The sequence below is a fragment of the Cololabis saira genome, chromosome 15 (assembly GCF_033807715.1).
Source record: "Cololabis saira isolate AMF1-May2022 chromosome 15, fColSai1.1, whole genome shotgun sequence".
NCBI classification, from domain to species: Eukaryota; Metazoa; Chordata; class Actinopteri; order Beloniformes; family Belonidae; genus Cololabis; species Cololabis saira.
The window spans coordinates 15,827,677-15,844,786 of record NC_084601.1 but is presented as its reverse complement, the minus strand read 5'-3'; the positions used below and the strand labels follow the sequence as shown (position 1 = coordinate 15,844,786).

General features: G+C 42.9%; 1 protein-coding gene across 2 annotated transcripts in view; it reads right to left on the bottom strand.

Moving 5' to 3' along the window:
• Positions 1-13,664, bottom strand: part of col8a2 (collagen, type VIII, alpha 2) — a 65,451-nt gene extending 51,787 nt beyond the window's left edge. Inside the window, exon 1 of one of the 2 annotated variants that reach the window (XM_061740980.1) lies at positions 13,649-13,664. The gene's annotated coding sequence lies outside the window, so the exon portion shown is untranslated. Of the gene's footprint in view, positions 1-3,830; positions 4,559-13,648 lie in introns of those variants that run through there. The other variant, XM_061740978.1, reaches the window with a different exon arrangement.
• Between the last annotated feature and the right edge of the window lie 3,446 nt (positions 13,665-17,110).

Genomic DNA, 17,110 nt, shown 5'->3' with positions numbered 1-17,110 from the left:
TTTTTTCTTAAATCAGTCTCGGGGCAAGGCAGGAGATGCCGCATCCCTTTAACTGGGAACAGCGCTGTTGCTGGAAGAGCAGTGACATTCTCATCCTCCTGCGTTCCTGTTGGATTTTATTTGAGAACACAAGCTGCCAATCTAAAAGGTCTGTTGGAAAAAATGGCGATTTCTAACTCAATATGTGTGCTGATGAATTGCTCAATATGAGTGCTGTTCATGGCTTCCTTACTGGACCTTGTTCCAGCGAAGTTTGGCATCAGTCGAACAAAGCTGCTTTACAACTGAGGTTTTAATCTGAACCCAGAAAAAAAAAAAAAAAGCACAAAAAAAAAAGACAGAAAAAAAGGAAAGAAGTGGGGACAACTTCTTTCTACAAAGTCTTCCTGCGATAAGTCCCTTCTGATAGATGTTATTGTCAGGTCAGTCTGAGCTTACTAGATTTCCTAGGAGTGAACCAAGTGCTGACAAAGTCAATGGGAGGCAGAGGGAAAAATAACAAGGGGTGTCTGCCAAGCCTCCCTACTGCTCCCTCTCACTGTCTCTCCTTCTACCGTCCCCCTGTAGCTGCTGCCAGCCCAGTGGAAAAACTTCCTCTAGTCCAGACAGTTATGAGAGAATGAAACAGCGAGTAGGATATTGATAAACAGAGATACAAGGTAGGAGAAAAATGAATAAGTACGTGAAGGGGCCACTATTGCAATCAACATAAAAGGAAAAGTAGCTTGCTTTTTTTGCCCCGAGGTGATATACTGTAGAGCCAATATAATCCTTTAGTACAAGTCTGATTAATGGTATGATGTCCAGTCCACTTCAATGTTTTTGCAGATTTACTTCCTTGACTTCTAACTGACTGATTTCCACATATTTCAAAGCGACTGTCCCGACTTTGTTGGGCCGGCTAATGTTTGTGTGCAAACAAACCTAGAAAGCACAAACACATGAGGAGAAACAAAGCCAAGGAGGCCGAGGTGCAAATTTTCAGGCATCTGCAGGCAAAAAAAAACAAAAATTGTTTATGTATCTTAGTGTCTCTGTCTTCTCCTTATTCCCCTTTTAGCAGAAAAACAAAGCCAGCCCATTAGTCCCAAATGTTGTGGTCCAAGCTTTGATTAAAACCAGGACCTGTATTCCGTTTCCACCGCCCTTTACTTCAGCGTCTAACTCGGCACATCAGCAGCAGCAGTTGTTAGCATTCCTTCTGATAAATCCCGAAGAGGGCATGAACATGCAGCGTTTGTGTGAGATTGCGGATGAGAGCGTGTCAGCGCCCCGATGGTTAAACATCTTCGCATGCACCTATCAAACAAAAGGTTCTGATGAAAGAATAAAGTGTGTGTGCGTGCGTGCGTGTACACTTGGGTGCTCTCGAAGGTGTTTTGGATTCAATTACAGTACCGGGACACGGTGGGCGTTCACTTCTGCTTGAGAATGAGTGGCATTCTCCTTCATTTCCTGCTCTCACCGAACGTAGCGGAGACACATGTGCAGTCCAACTCTCAAACACGAGCACACATGCAGAAGCATATACAGCCCAACCGTGAGTGGAGCGACTACGTGGGAGTGAAACCTCCGTCCGCATCGAATAGAACAGTTTTGTTAAAGTGATTTTCCATCTTTTAACAAGAGAGACGGCTGCGTACTAAGTAAGTGATGTGACAGCCTGTAGATGCTTAGCCAGAAAGTCAAATAGGATGTAAATGAAACATGACCCGTGGCAGAGCTGGAACTTGACACCAACATGAATATTTTTCGAGAGAATTTAGTATCTCATTCTGTTTAAGTGCAGCAACAGTCGAAAAGCCACATCGACTGGTCCCCTAAAAATCTCCCAAACACAATGCATAATATGCTTCGCTCTTCGTATTGGGAGGAAATCGTCTACTATTCTGCCCCCTTGTGGCCGCAAAGTGAAGACGGTTACACAAGACAGTGTTACCCAAACCCATACTGACAGAAGCACAACGGTTAAACTCGTAAAAAAAAAAAGGAAGAAAGAAATAAAAACAAAAAAGGAGAGCCAAAGACGTGATGTTGAGTTTGGAATCTGCAATATTCGCTAGTTCAACATGTTCTGGCTATTAAAGTAAAAGACCTGGAACAAGGAAAAGCTGAAAAAGTGTGTGTACTAATCTGTTTGAAATCTGCATGTTTTGTGTGTGTGTGCGTGTGTGTGTGTGTGTGTGTGTGTGTGTGTGTTTACAGGGAGTCTGAAAACCCCTGTCGTTCGCGCTGAACGGGGCATAAAGTACACCGTGTGGGCCCTGTGTATCCAGCGTGACTGTTGTTTGTGTATGCTCGGTCACGCTTTGGCACGTTGTATCAGAGGCTCCAACGGGCTGCTGCTCGCAACCTGGCATATGTGGTTAAATAAAGTTTTTCTTGCACAAGCACACTCTTCAACTACTCTAAAACCGCAAGTCTGACAATTACTGGCCAGCTGCTGCCCGCTGGATGACACAAGTAGGTGAAAGTCTGTGACACGTGGTCGCCATGGATACAGAGGAAGATTGCCATCACCTTTGTGCCAACCTTTTTTTTTTTTAAAAAAAAGGGGGGGCTCTTTATTCTGGAAAAAGGAGAAAGAGTTCTTTATTTTTTTCCCTAATCGTTGAGAAAACTGGAAGCAGAGAGAGTTTTGCGCATAAGCGATCAACCATGGAATCATACTGGGCTCTGCATTGACCTAAAGCAGTTTTACAGACCTGAAAACCCATGTCATACCTCGCCGACATGGAGGAGTGCACGTCCCGTTGTCCCGACTGGGGCTACACGTGTACTGATAAAGGCCCTCTCACACACAGGTACATATGCAGTAGATTTTTCTTGCCACAAGCCAGTGAAGTAGAGGGGATGCTGCCAAATATTTGGGGATTTCAGAACTCCAGACCAGTGTCTTTTCCAGACTCCCCCTCTCTGTTTGCCTCTACATCTCTCTTTCCCTCTCTCTGCTGCGAAAGCCTGCTGCTGGTGCACTGAAACACATGTGATCAGCACACATTTTGAAACCATCTCCCCATATTTTGGATGTTTTCTTAGTGTAGCAGATCTCCCCTTTGAGCTCTTTCTTCGATTTTCTATTTATTTATATCTATTCTTCTTCTTTTTTTAGCTCTCTTCTCTTTGCTTTCTCTGTCTGACTTGGGTCGTGTGGGACACCTGAGGACTCGGAGTCGCAGCTCTCCGTCCCCGCTCCGTTTTTTCTGTGGAGGGTTGTCATTACACAAGGAATGCAGGGTCGCTTGCCAGAGGTGTCACAGCGGATGGACCGAGTGAAGCAGAGAGTGGGGATTTGAAGACGAGAGGAGAAGAAAAGACCATTTGCGATCTTCCAGGCCGCTCCAAAATATGATTAACAAACACGACAAATAAGATGCAGCGCATGCCACATTAGTGCCAATCCCGTTATGTAAAAACACAAGATCACCCACGAGGAGGACGCTTCCGTCACATCAATAGCCGTGGAAATCTGGCCGCCACACTGTCCTGTCCTCATGCACGCTCGTGTTGCACGTCACGCCCATTTCAGCATCATCTCCTAAAGCCCCAGATGTGTGAGAACAAACAAGGCAACATACTCGGAGCCCAAGAACTGGTATTCACATTCACAACGCAGCAGATATGTTTATTCTGGTGGAATTGAAGACTATCAAACAGGTCTAAGATGCTAAATCAACTTTAAAATAGGATTGTTTTTTGTTATTTATTTTGCTGTTCTTTCCTTCTATTTTGTTTTGGTCAAGTTTACTTCAGCCACGTGTGATGGAATGAGAAGATGACATGAGTTAATGATGAAGACAGACTAAATAGTGAAGGCAGGCAAGGCTTACCTATCTCTCCTCGGGGGGTTCGGAGGGGCGGGAGGGGTGGGCACCAGGTACCGGCAGCTGTGTGTTTGCTCTTCAGGTGGGTTTCTCTTTTACCTCCCTCCTTGCTTCAGCCACACCAGTCACCCATGAGATGTGACGGCATCAAACGCTCAGCAGACATGCAGCCAAAAATGAGGAGAAGCGTTCTCCTGGGCAAAGAACTGGCAGCCTGAACTCATCCAGAGCTGCTGATAGGAGAAGAAGCAAAACAGCCAAAAACAGGAGTTGAAAAATGAAAAAAAAAGTCTCAGCTACAGATGGAGGATAAAAACAAAAAACAAAAAAAAAAACTCCTTGCTTGTCTTTTATCTGATTTGCCTCCAGGAAAACAAACAAACAAAAAGAAAAACCCCTAAAAGTTATCAGGGAAAAAACAGTCCATCCACGTGCTTTTGGGAAGAGAGATGGTGAAAGCAAGAGAGGATGAAGAGGGAAAAATCCTCTCTGTGCTGTCTTCAGGCTGTCCGAGCGCAGGTCTGGGGAGCACCTTCCCAATCTGTGGACTCTCACTCTCCGTGGTTTAAAGTAGGAGGGAAGGAGCAGCGGAGCGGGACAGAGAGGGAGTCAGTAACAGTCTGTCAGTCAGTCAGGTTAGTGAGGCAGGAGGCTGCAGGTCCCAGCAGCATGTACTCCCACCACCAAGACTTATAACCATGGGCTGTGCACCTCGCTGCTCCACGGCAATCCTTCTCCCACTGGCTTATTTTGGGAAAGACAGACAGAATTGTTCATTGGGTTAAACCCCTTCATACAAAACGCAAGTGTCTGGCTGGCTTCGGAAAGGAGGGAGGGGAGTGAGCAGGATGGGGTGGGGTAGCGGCCGCACAGAGAGGGGTGGGGTAGGATGAGGAGAAGGGATCGAAAAGAGGCTTTTGGAGGCATCTCTCACTCACATTGTGCCTTTTTTCTCCTTAAACTCTCCAAGAAAACACCCCAATCTTCAACCTGTGGATTGACAAACACCCCATCAAACTGCATATACATGACTAAAACACCTCTCAGATGTTAATCTCCACATTTCCAACACTCCCCCCCCTCTCTTTCCTTGCATTGCAGATCTAATACCTGCTTTATAATCAGCATGACATAACAGCGAATGGAAAAGGGGTTTTTGTGTTGCTGCTGAGATCATGTAGTTTGTGTAAGATTATCACCTGATCCGAGGTCATCCACCAAAGTACACAAATAAATTATGTTCAATCACGAATTACGAGCATAAAAGAGACCATACATTTGAAATGGACCAAAACTGGGAGTAAAAACTGGGGGAATTATCAACAGTATGCCTCGTTTGGAATCATGTTTCAGCGGTTGGGGAACGGCCCTGAATGAACCACTGTTTTTTCTTTTTTGTCCAGCAGGTAACTTCCAACAGCGCTGAGGGTTAAACGGAGCGGGACAGCAACAGCATTCAGGCTTTAATTGGCAGTATGCTAGCTGGCCCTGTGCTATGCTAGTGGACCTTGAAGAGCATGTTGTTCTCTGATTAGGCGTGCTGGAGGAGCACTGACCTGGCCTTTCAGGGATGGCTATTGGCCGAGTGGAAGATCAGGCGCAGCCTGTGATTTTCAAGTTCCTAACATGTATCGAGCCGCGCCAGTTGCTTCTGATTTATTAAAGGTTATGTCGTTTAAGCAACCCCCACTGAGTCAGGCCCTCTATCATCGCTTAACTTCCAGCCAGTTATCAAAAGCTGGCAGACCTTCTCCTCAGGAAGAGTAATAAATGTCCCCAGACTGTATAATCTACCAACCATTAGAACCAAAGTTGGATCAAACTCAACTCTGCCTTTCATGAGAACTTCAGGCACAAAAACATGTTTGGATAATGCCTATTATTTTTAATGGAACCTGCTGTTTTGAAGACTGTCATTATCGTATACTTTAAGTGCATTTGGAGTATTTTATTTGCACTCTTTTGGCAAATTCTGCAACTATGAGGACACCGTGGGGATCAAGCATGAGGCTTATTCCCTCACAGTCATTTGCAGTGTCCTGAATGGAGGTCATAAACTCTGTCGTTGCTCGGCGAGCCATCCAAATTTACCGAATCTCTTCTGAAAACACAGTTGGCCCACAACCTGGAGCCAGACGAGCTGAATTATCTTTAAAAAATAAGCAACCGGCGCCATGTCTAAGAAAGAGCCATGGTGCGATGGAAGTGGACTGAATGTCTCTGTGAACATGCGAAGGGTGGAGTGACCAGAAGCCCGGCGGTGATGTCATCAATAGGAACCCTGTGTGGCCGGTCTGGCCTGCCATTCATTCTTCCACCAGGTGTGTCCTTCGGGCGAGAGCACGCCCTGCCACTTAAGTAATGGCCGGTTGTAGCCCCATTGAGACAAAGAAGAAAAAGGGAGGAAAAAAAAAGAAGAGGAAAAACGATGGAGGCTCACACAAACATAAGAAAACCTCTCCCAGTCATGGTTATGCTACAGTTGCACTGAAGAATTCAGCCTCTGGCTCCTCAAAAATCTCAGCTCTAATACTCTCACACAACACACATTTATGCTCACTCATACTCTTTGGTCAGCACACACCCTTTCAAAAAGAAAAAGGAAAGAAAAAAAAAACCCAAACCATTCACTTCGGCTTGGTACAGAATTCCCCTCCCGCTCGCTTGCTTTTACAAGGTGAAACATTCTCGAGAAAAGTGGAAAAAAAACACCTGGTTGTCATAGGTTTCGTTTTTTTTTTTTGTTTTTTTTTTGTTTCACTGCAGTTTCTCCATCTCCCCATTCCATTAGTAAGAGTAAAAACAAACAGAGGCAGTTTACTGACTGGAAAACTGTGGCATTGCATCACAGAGGCCCACTTTGCCATTGATGTCCGTCAGAAAAAGTGCCCGAAAATAAGCTGGGAGAGGCAGATTGGCGTCAAAGATACACTCCACCCTGCACCACACCCGGAGTCACCAAACATAGACCCACTATGAGTTGTCGTGTGGGGGTCTGTTCTCCTCTGAGGTGGTGTGTTTAGGGTGGAGTTGCTCCATTGAGCTTGTGTGATCTTTGAGAGGGTTGTGTGAATGGTTGGAGTGTGCTGCAGGGCGAGGTTGTTTGTGAGCTTGATTGGATTTACGTTTTGGGTTGTAAGTTAACCTTTTGTACCAGTAAGGTCACTTCTTTGAGTAAAGCATTGTATTGTTGTAGCGTCACTGATGGCACGAGCTTACATGGTTTTACTCATGTTATTGATGTCATTCATACACTTTTCTTCAGTTGAGATCTGTTTTTTTGTCTTGTCAAACAAGCCACCAATATTAAATTACAAAGGTCACAGTCGAAAAGACAGAAAAGACAGCACGAGGATGGCTGTTCTCAATCTTTTCTCCTCTGCTTTTATAGGCTCGCTTTTGTACAATTTAAGCCTCTCTTTTCCATTGGCGACAACTCAAAAGGACTGTTTTCTCACAGGTGATGTGGTCCACCTTTGTCTCTTCTAACCTTACAAAGGAATGCCTGGCATTCACCAGGCTGTGCCTGCACAGGGCCGTGCAGGAGAGCGAAAAAAAGGCTGGTGAGGGAAGATGGGTACAGAGAGAGCATGAGATGAGAATGAGAGAGGGTTTAACGCAAGAAGGGAGATCAAGAATAAAAAAAAAAAGGTAGAAGTGAACGTTCGAAGACGCAATCGTGCAGCCAGGGCATAGACTTTTTACAGACGTTTTTTTTGACTGATATATATTTCATCCGGAAAATTCCTCTGAAATGGAGCTGCGGCTCTGCCATTTAGCTGGCACAAGAGTGGAGAGAGAGAATCCCACCATTTAAGTTGGAGAGGCAGGACAGGCAGGATGGATGGATGGATGGATGGATGGATGGATGGATGGATGGATGGATGGATGGATGGATGGATGGATGGATGGATGGATGGATGGATGGATGGATGGATGGATGGATGGATGGTAGGAATGGGCGATATTTTACCGTTCACGATAAACCGTCAAAAAAATTCCCCACGGTAAGAATTTGTCATCTCACGATAAAAACGATAAACTCCTGTTGATGACATTTTTGTATAAAGCTGATTTATGGTTCTGCGTTAAATCCACGCACAACGTACGTGAAGGAAGGATGGAAGGAAGGAAGGAAGGAAGGAAGGAAGGAAGGAAGGAAGGAAGGAAGGAAGGAAGGAAGGAAGGAAGGAAGGAAGGAAGGAAGGAAGGAAGGAAGGAAGGAAGGAAAGGAAGGAAGGAAAGAGAAAGAAAGAAAGAAAGAAAGAAAGAAAGAAAGAAAGAAAGAAAGAAAGAAAGAAAGAAAGAAAGGGATGAGCCTGAAAGAAAGAAAGAAAGAAAGAAAGAAAGAGATGAGTCAGAAAGAAAGAAAGAAAGAAAGAAAGAAAGAAAGAAAGAAAGAAAGAAAGAAAGAAAGAAAGAAAGAAAGAAAGAAAGAAAGAAAGAAAGAAAGAAAGAAAGGGATGAGCCTGAAAGAAAGAAAGAAAGAAAGAGATGAGTCAGAAAGAAAGAAAGAAAGAAAGAAAGAAAGAAAGAAAGAAAGAAAGAAAGAAAGAAAGAAAGAAAGAAAGAAAGAAAGAAAGAAAGAAAGAAAGAAAGAAAGAAAGAAAGGGATGAGCCTGAAAGAAAGAAAGAAAGAGATGAGTTAGAAAGAAAGAAAGAAAGAAAGAAAGAAAGAAAGAAAGAAAGAAAGAAAGAAAGAAAGAAAGAAAGAAAGAAAGAAAGAAAGAAAGAAAGAAAGAAAGAAAGAAAGAAAGAAAGAAAGAAAGAAAGAAAGAAAGAAAGAAAGAAAGAAAAATTCCCGTTGATGACGTGTTTGTGTAACAAACATGGCGGAAGGCGGATCTGAGAGCGACTCATTTAATTGGGTTTTATTAATTCAATTTAATTGGTGTAGTTTAGTAGTATTTAGTATCTTTTAGAGCAGTGTTTTGGCTCCAAAGACTGAATGTGGTGATAAATTTATAGTTACAAAGGTGGAGTTGAATTGGTATATTTTTTAACGTCATTTTTATCATTATCGTGATAAATGCCAGAAATTATCGTGATAAATGTTTTAGTCCATACCGCCCATCCCTAATGGATGGATGGATGGATGGATGGATGGATGGATGGATGGATGGATGGATGGATGGATGGATGGATGGATGGATGGATGGATGGATGGATGGATGGATGGATGGATGGGACAGGTAGAGGAGGGGACCACTGTCTCCCCCACGCTCACCTGACGCATTTTGTTGCCGAGCTCAGTTTCCCCTTGGGCAATCATTTGACACTGACAAAAGGGGGGAGGATGGGACAGTGGAGAGAAAATGGATGACAGTGTTTCTACCCTGGGAAAAAAGCTCTCTGTAGAGAATAGAGGACAGAGCCGGTAGCTCTTTTTTTTGTTGAGGGGGGGGGATAAGGGAAGACTGTTGAAAAGAGCAGGACCGTTGCAGAGAGAGAGCGACAGGAGCATATTTAATGGCACTTGCATAACCTTATATATGCAATGCAAAGGGGGTAGATGTGCACACGTGCAAAATATTGTAGCATGTGCAAACAGAAGAATGGTCATTTACTTCTTCTTTTTAACTGCTTTCAGTATTTATGGCAGATTTTTTTCTGATCTTGGGTGGTCCCTGCTAAAGTCTTCAAAATCGTTGCTATTCATCAGTCAGGAATCAGATGTCAGGTGTGTGTGTGTGTGTGTTGATGAGGAAGTAAAGCGACCACAGTGGAGCACAAATGGCCTTACTGCACTGAATAGTAGAAACAGCACAAATACAAGGCTGCATGTGCATGTGTGTGTGCATGCTTGAGGTTAGCCTTGCGTACCAGTGGATATCCTAATCAGCTGAGCTGGTGGTGAGATGAAAGAATGTCCAAATTATTGCCTGGTAATTGTTTCCAGAGAGCAACAGTGCTGCCATATCTCAAACAGAAAAAAAAAAGAATCTTGCATGGAAGTGTGTGCGCGGAGACAAATCTGCTCTGCCGTCGTACAAGGACATGGGATACATGCACGAGCACAACACCCATTCATGGGAATCCAAAAGGAGCTATTCTCTGACTTTCAGCCAGCTACCAGACTTGTAAATCCAAGAAATCAACCTCATCATTCCTCTCTGTGTTTCATTTGCCGATCTAGAAGGTGTATCCAAAGTTAAACACACTTTTGCAAATGTTAGTTCCCCCAGTTCCACTAGTTTAACCAATATCCTGCCAATCTTCCACCTAGACTAACGCGCTTGCACGCAAACAGTGTAATCAACAAACGCAGATTTCTGTGCTCGACTGATAAGCTCATCACTCCACCAGCTATTCAGCGATTCAGCCCCCCCCACTCCGTCCCCCACGACGATGACAGACTCGTCTCGGTTAGCGGGCCTGGACGGATCAACGGGAACGGCAATCTTTCACAAACAAAGAGAGAGAGACGGAGTAGCGTTTAGGTTTGTTTTGTTATGATTTTAAAAACCATTTTCCGTTTCAGAACCAGCAGGCGCGCAAGCAATTTCCTTCACCGTCGAAGCAACAGAATCCCCCAAACCCAAACAATCAGGTTAGAATAAATAAATTCAACTGCCAGAGTTTAGAGATCTCACCGGCACATCCAGGAACTCCACCCTACTTAGATATGAGGGGCACTGCGGTCCAGAGATGAGCACTTCGTTTGTGATTGTCAAGACTTTTTCTGAAGAGGAAATATGTGAACCGTTTGAGTGTGCAGGTTTAGTTCATCCTAGGGCCCCCTTATCTTTATATCAGATTAATGATCCGTACACCAACACCCTCCTGATGGGATTATTTCATCTCATCAAGGATGCTGTAATCAATAACAAAATCAGATGAATGTGTAATGAAACAAAAACGCAGAGATGCCAGAGACATTTGAACTTTGAAAGGTTTCAAGGTTCAAGATTCACTTTATTGTCATAAAGTGAAATTGAACATATTAGAGGTACCAACTAGGAAAGCAAGGCTGTTTTAGGGGATTTCTTCCCAATAACTAATAGAATATTGAAGTAACAGTAACTGGTCACACTAGATGAGGCGATCGCAAAAAAAAAAAAAAAACACATGGCAGAGGTACATAATGTTACTTTAAAATTACAACACAACGGAAAGCGCCAGTCTTTTGCTCCACCGGATCCGTCAACGAAGTACAAAGTCCCACCCAAGGCGGCGGTATCATGAGTTCTATCATTTAAGGTAACAAAGCCATAATCCTGTCTTAAAGTGGATCGGATAGGTCCTTTCTCCTGAGCGAGGAAGTTCATGTAATGACTCTGAGCACCGCCCCTCCCTGGGAACTTATGTCCCCCAAACCATTAAGGGTTGCATTGTTTACGTGATGCTGACACATCATTTCAACATATTTCGTGCCACCACGATGGAATGTGGTGTTAAAGAGTATGCGCTGATTTGGTCTGAAGATTGTCTTACTTGTGTGAATTCAAATACTTCTCATTTTCTGGGTGTTAGACTCTAAAACAGTCTATTTTGTGATCTTAGGACAATCAATGTTGTACTAGAGACAGCGATTTAACTGTAAATCCAAAGCAGAAAAAAGTGAAATATAACCAGGACCACATACACAAACTAAACAAGATTTTTTTATGATATATATGTATATATATATATATATATATATATATATATATATATATATATATATATATATATATATATATATATATATATATATATATATATATATATATATATATTCTCACATTAAGGGACTTCTATGAGGTTTTTCTTTACAACAGGGTCTAAGCATTCCTGCTGGGTTGGGCTCTGGACTTTGGCGTGGCCATTGCGAAACTTTTCAATTTTCTTGTTTGGTTGTTCTTTTTAGTCAGAACCAGAACTTTCTCACAGCAGAATGTTGAAGTGTTGTTTGCATTTTTGCTCTCTCCAGACTGATGTGCAGCTATTGTTTCTCAAAGACTATTGCTCATGTCTTTCTCTCTTCGTGTTGTGTTGACACAAACCTAAAGATTTAACCCCAGAAAACTCCCAAGACATCTACTTCTTTTGCTCCCCTGCTGTCCATCAGTCTCCAAAGGGCTGACGATTAACAGCACTTGGCTGCAGTTTACTCTCTTAAAATCAATGATGCAGTAAGGGGATGCTCAGTATTGTCCAGTATTGTCTTTTGTTTCTTTTTACTTTAATTTTGGTAAATAATTATTATTGGCACAGTGAAAAAATGTACAAGTTCTCATCTAAGGCTGTATTAGCCCAATCCTTAGACTTACAATAATCAGAAAATGTTGTTTTTACACATCTTCAGCTTCCTCTGTTACTCACTTCTGCAAAACAAAATCCCATATAACAGAAGAGAACGCCAGCAGCAGCATTTAAATAAATAAATAAATCAGCATTTTTCTCAAAGAGTTCTGCAATTTAAAAGGTGAAAACAGAGCTTTTAATTCAATATCATGATTGAAAACTACAAAAATCTACATTTTCACACATCAAAAACATATTAATGTCATAATCCAGGTTTAAATTAGTCAGAATCAATATATCATCAGGCTGGTTAGTTTGTTTTTGTTGTTATTTTTAATTTTTTTGTTTGGCGGTAGTCATGTGAGTCAATGTGTTTGCAGATCCATGAATTTTTGATTCCTAACCATGTATGTTTAACAGTGTTGGGACTAACGTTTTATTTAGTTAGTTTAGTTAGTTTTGGCGGTAACTAATACTCTAACACATTACCTTTTAAATTCAGTAACTCAGTTACCGTTACCAAACGGTGCGTTACTCCGTTATTTCTGTCCAGCTACAGTGAAGCTTTTTGCCCCCGCGGAGACCAGAGGAAACGTAGTGGGCGTGTGTGTGTGCATTCAAAAACATGACCGGTCATGGCGAGCCAAGAGAGCAAGGCGAGTTTTGCAATGTGGAGATATTGTCATTACAGTAATCTTTGGTTTTTACGTTCCAAAAAGAACCTGTGACAAGTGAAATGCGCGAAGTATGAACCTTTTATTTTATACAAGGCTTCAAATTGCAGAGATCAGCACCGCCTTGCACGTATTTAACTGCTCTTCTGAGCCGCTGCATCCCGACTCTGTAGCGTCTTTGTCTTCTAAAGCCCGTGGTGCAGGTGTGTTTTTTCAAGAGAAGAACATAGTTATAGGTCGTTGTTGTCGCTCTTTTTTCTTCTGCGCAAAAAGATTCTTATAAACCGACATGCCACCATGGATTATATTTGAGAACTATTCAGTTGCTTTTAGTTGCTGCTGAAGATCATTGGCCATTCTCAGCTTGTTGCTAAGCAACCAACGTTATTGACATAGGAAGTGAAGAAGCAGGGAGACTGTTTAGCCAATCAGAATGCAGAACACGATGCACAATGCGAATCCATACAGTACCATGCTGAAATGAAGGCTAGAGGCGCAATGGGGCATTAATGGGAGTTTTTTTTTTAAGTAACTAAAATGTTACTTTTCATAGTAACTCATTACTTTTTTTGTCTAAGTAACTGAGTTACTAAGTGAGTTACATTTTACTGAAGTAACTAGTAACGGTAACTAGTTACTATTTTTCAGTACCTAGCACAACACTGATGTTTAATATCTACTCTTTGCGGATGACAGTGAAGATTCATAAGTGAAAAGTAAAAAGAAGTAAAGAAGTGCAGAAATCCTGGAAGTCCATGGAGTAGCACCCACCACCCTGCCCCTTTGACCTTGTAAGCATGTTTGACCCCATTAAAACTGTCCAGTCGTTACACAGTCAGAGGAAATATATCTAAATATAATCCTGGAAATGACATTCAGCCTCAACATATGTATATACAAGCACTTAAATGTTCACATGCTCACATTTATAAGGTGTGTGCTGGCGCCCTGTTTCATCTGACTTCCTGCGTGGCTGTGTGAATTCATCCTGGCCTCGGTGCTCACAGGAACCTCCTCCCCAAACCGCCGTTTCCACGTGTCCCACCACCCAGCATCCTTCATACACAAGGAAACAGAATAACCGCACTGTAGTCAGAGGTCAGGTCACACACAGTCTCTGAGCATCACATCATAAATTTCAAACTCTGAGAGGATAATATGATGAATGCGTGCGGAAAATGGTTTGAGTAACACAAAATTGGTTCTGCGCAGGACATTTATAAATATTAACTTTTGGAAAGAATAATTTTTCTACTTAATGAACAATAGGACCTTGTTTAGAGAGAGGAGAATTCGCCATGAGTGCTGGTGACTGAAGAGTTATTTGATCCATAATGCACCCTGTGTGGAAATATTGTTTTTTCATAAAATACATCCCGTTGACCTATTTGTGAGACACTGAGAACACTGGGACGGGCGAGGATGAACGTAAATGGGTCTATATTACACAAAACAAGCTGTCAAAAAGGAGTATAAATTGTGGGGCTGTCAACATGGGTGCCAGACCTCTGCCAACAACAAGCCCAACCGGTCAAAATCGAACACTGACGTACACACTTACAGGCAACCGCAGCGGGTCGATTTGTGAGGCAAAGTGTTTGTGTATTTCTGTCTCACTGCTTTTTCATCCTCCCTCCATTTTCCTGCTTTCTTTCGCCCCGTTTTTTTTTCCTCAAGCTCCTGCAGATGTGTAGATATGAAAAGGAAAACAGGCAGCCAGCCTCCGGCTTTAGTTAGCGTGGAGAGAAGTCCCATGAAAACAAAGACTCTCTAACTGTACAAACAATACAGCCGAAAAGGGCAGCAAAGACCACCCATAAAAATGGAGAGTGTGCATACAGGACCTTAATTGTTTCTTTTTTGTTTTTGTTTTTGAGAAATGTGCTACTTGATCAAGAACGTGACAAAAACAGACAAAGGTTTCCCAGAAGCAGAAAGACAGAAAAGGAGGTAATAGGACAGAGGCCGTGACAACATCCATTGCTTTGTGGACTTCTGATCGATTAATGCCTGGAGTTTATAATTGTGGCCTTTTTGCTCTTTTGAAACAATAAGCTACAAGTAAGTGATGAACAGTTACAAATTAGTCGTACTGTGCTTTATCTTCAGTTTGACCCTAAATGGGACCAGATTCATAAATGAGCACTACTGCATGTTTTAGATGTTTCCCTGCTCCAACACACCTCACTCAAGTGAATCTAACATTATTAGCTTGCAACCAAGGTTTACACAAGTCCATTAATGACCCATTCATTTGAATGTTGGAGCTGGGAAGCATCTAAAACACGCAGCACACCAGCCCTCGAGGACCAGACTGGAAGAGCCCTGCCACGGAGCATCCGATCGGTCCGTCACATGGACGATGAGAGAAGTGATCTCACAGCATTGTCGGAATGTCTGTAACATCTTAGCTACGGAAACAGCATTCATTCAAAATAATAACAAAACTACCACTGGGTTCTTAACCGCGATGGTCAGAGAGGCGGAGATCAGCTGTATATACATGAACTTTCTCAGCTGACTTGGGACACTAACTTCCTAGCAAACCTGACTGCAATGCTTAGAGACTTGAAAAAGCATCCAGCAGCTGAAGCTCCCCTCTAGCTGTGGTAACAAAGTTTAAGCTTAGTAGCAGAAAAGGAAGAATAAATCCTGCAGGATATGTTGGACTCTTAGGCCGCGTTCAGACTGCCAGCCAATATCCGATTTTTAGCCCATCCAGATTGAAACTGGATGACTCTTTTGAAGTCTGAACAGTCCCAAACCGCATGAGATCCGATTTTTGCAAACCAGATCGAAACCACCTCCGGGAGGTAGTTTCATATCCGATCCATATCGCATTTGGGCAGATGCGTGTCAGTCTGAACAGCTCCAAACACTCAGATCGGATATGACTTTTCCCAGACGCTCCAAACCACCCGCCCATTTCCAGTTGTGGAGCTACTCATCCTTTCACAGAGAGCATGTACAATCTCTGATGTCACGTCAAAAACTATTATTTGTAGTTTAAGTGTTGCAAATTCACATCACAACATGTTTTAATAGCAGAAAAAAAGACCGCATTTCCACGTACGGTCGCCGAGTACCCTACGCCGTAGGTCTGCGTTGGTGTAACGCGGGACCATAAATCAGCCTTCAGTCGCGCTGTGAGCCTGAACCTGCAGCCCGTCAGCTCATCAGCTGCCAGTTGTTCATTGCTGGTTCGTTTTGTTAACTCTGAGCTTTGTTGGTTGGTTTGTTAGTTTGCTGGTGGTTTTGTTCTGAACACTTTTCTCCGTTTCTCATTTTGCTGGGACGTCGGGTCCCTCCGCCGAGACACAACTTTTGCTGTATGCGTTCATTGTTATGTCTAAAAATGATGCGCAGTGCCGACCCAATCAGGAACGGTACAGATATATATATATATTTTTATATATATATAAAAAATAAAATTATAAAAAAATAAAGGATCCCCATAACCTTTGATCGGGTGGGCAGGACGCACGTTTTGTCCCAAAACCAGCCTCGAGTTCGAGTACACAGAGGTCCGACGGGAGGATTAGAGTGAAATGGGGCAGTGTCAAACGATTTAAAATATTGTACAGTGTATGCCCAGCTTTACAGGTATGGGACAGCATGTGAGCTGGCTCCATATTGTTATTGTTTTTGATGTCGCAATTACATGACTTCACACAATACACGCGCTGGGTGACGCCTCCGCTCCGACGTCGTTGCTACGGCAACCCTTCAGATCAGTCAATGATGTGGCCCAGTCTGAACAGAGCCAGATCCGATTTGGACAATTGCTAAAAACAGTGTGGACAGTCAGCCCTGAAAATCGGATATGAGAAGGAATCAGATATGAATCAGATTTGCCTGCAGTCTGAACGCGGCCTTATGTGAAGGTCAAAAACTCTCATCTGTTGTTGGCAACAGATGAGCAACAATCAATAGAGTTCACTGAAGACTATTTTGTCTGACATGTTGAATGAAAAATCTTCTATTATCTTATAGTCCTGGCTGGTACAGGCATCCCATAATGCCCAGTTTGCTCAGTTAATAGAATTAACAATTGATTATTTCAGCCAAAGTTTAAACCGCAGTCAAGAAGAAACATGTTTAAATGACATGGCTCCGTATCCTCATTAGGATGAAAAAAGTCACTTGAACACTTCCACATTTTACAGCGTCCTGCCGCCGGCCTCGGGGCTGCAGCCCATCTGTCCTCACACTGGGACTCGTCTGTTTGCACACCTCCGAGTGTTTATGAGGAAGAGATGCAGGCCAGGATATGTGCAGGACATTTACATTTTCTCACGTAGGTTTCCTGCTTTGACTAGCCGCAACCAAGCAGGCGTGTCTTTTCTTTCCTGATACAGACGGATAAACATTATTGTTGGAGCTGCA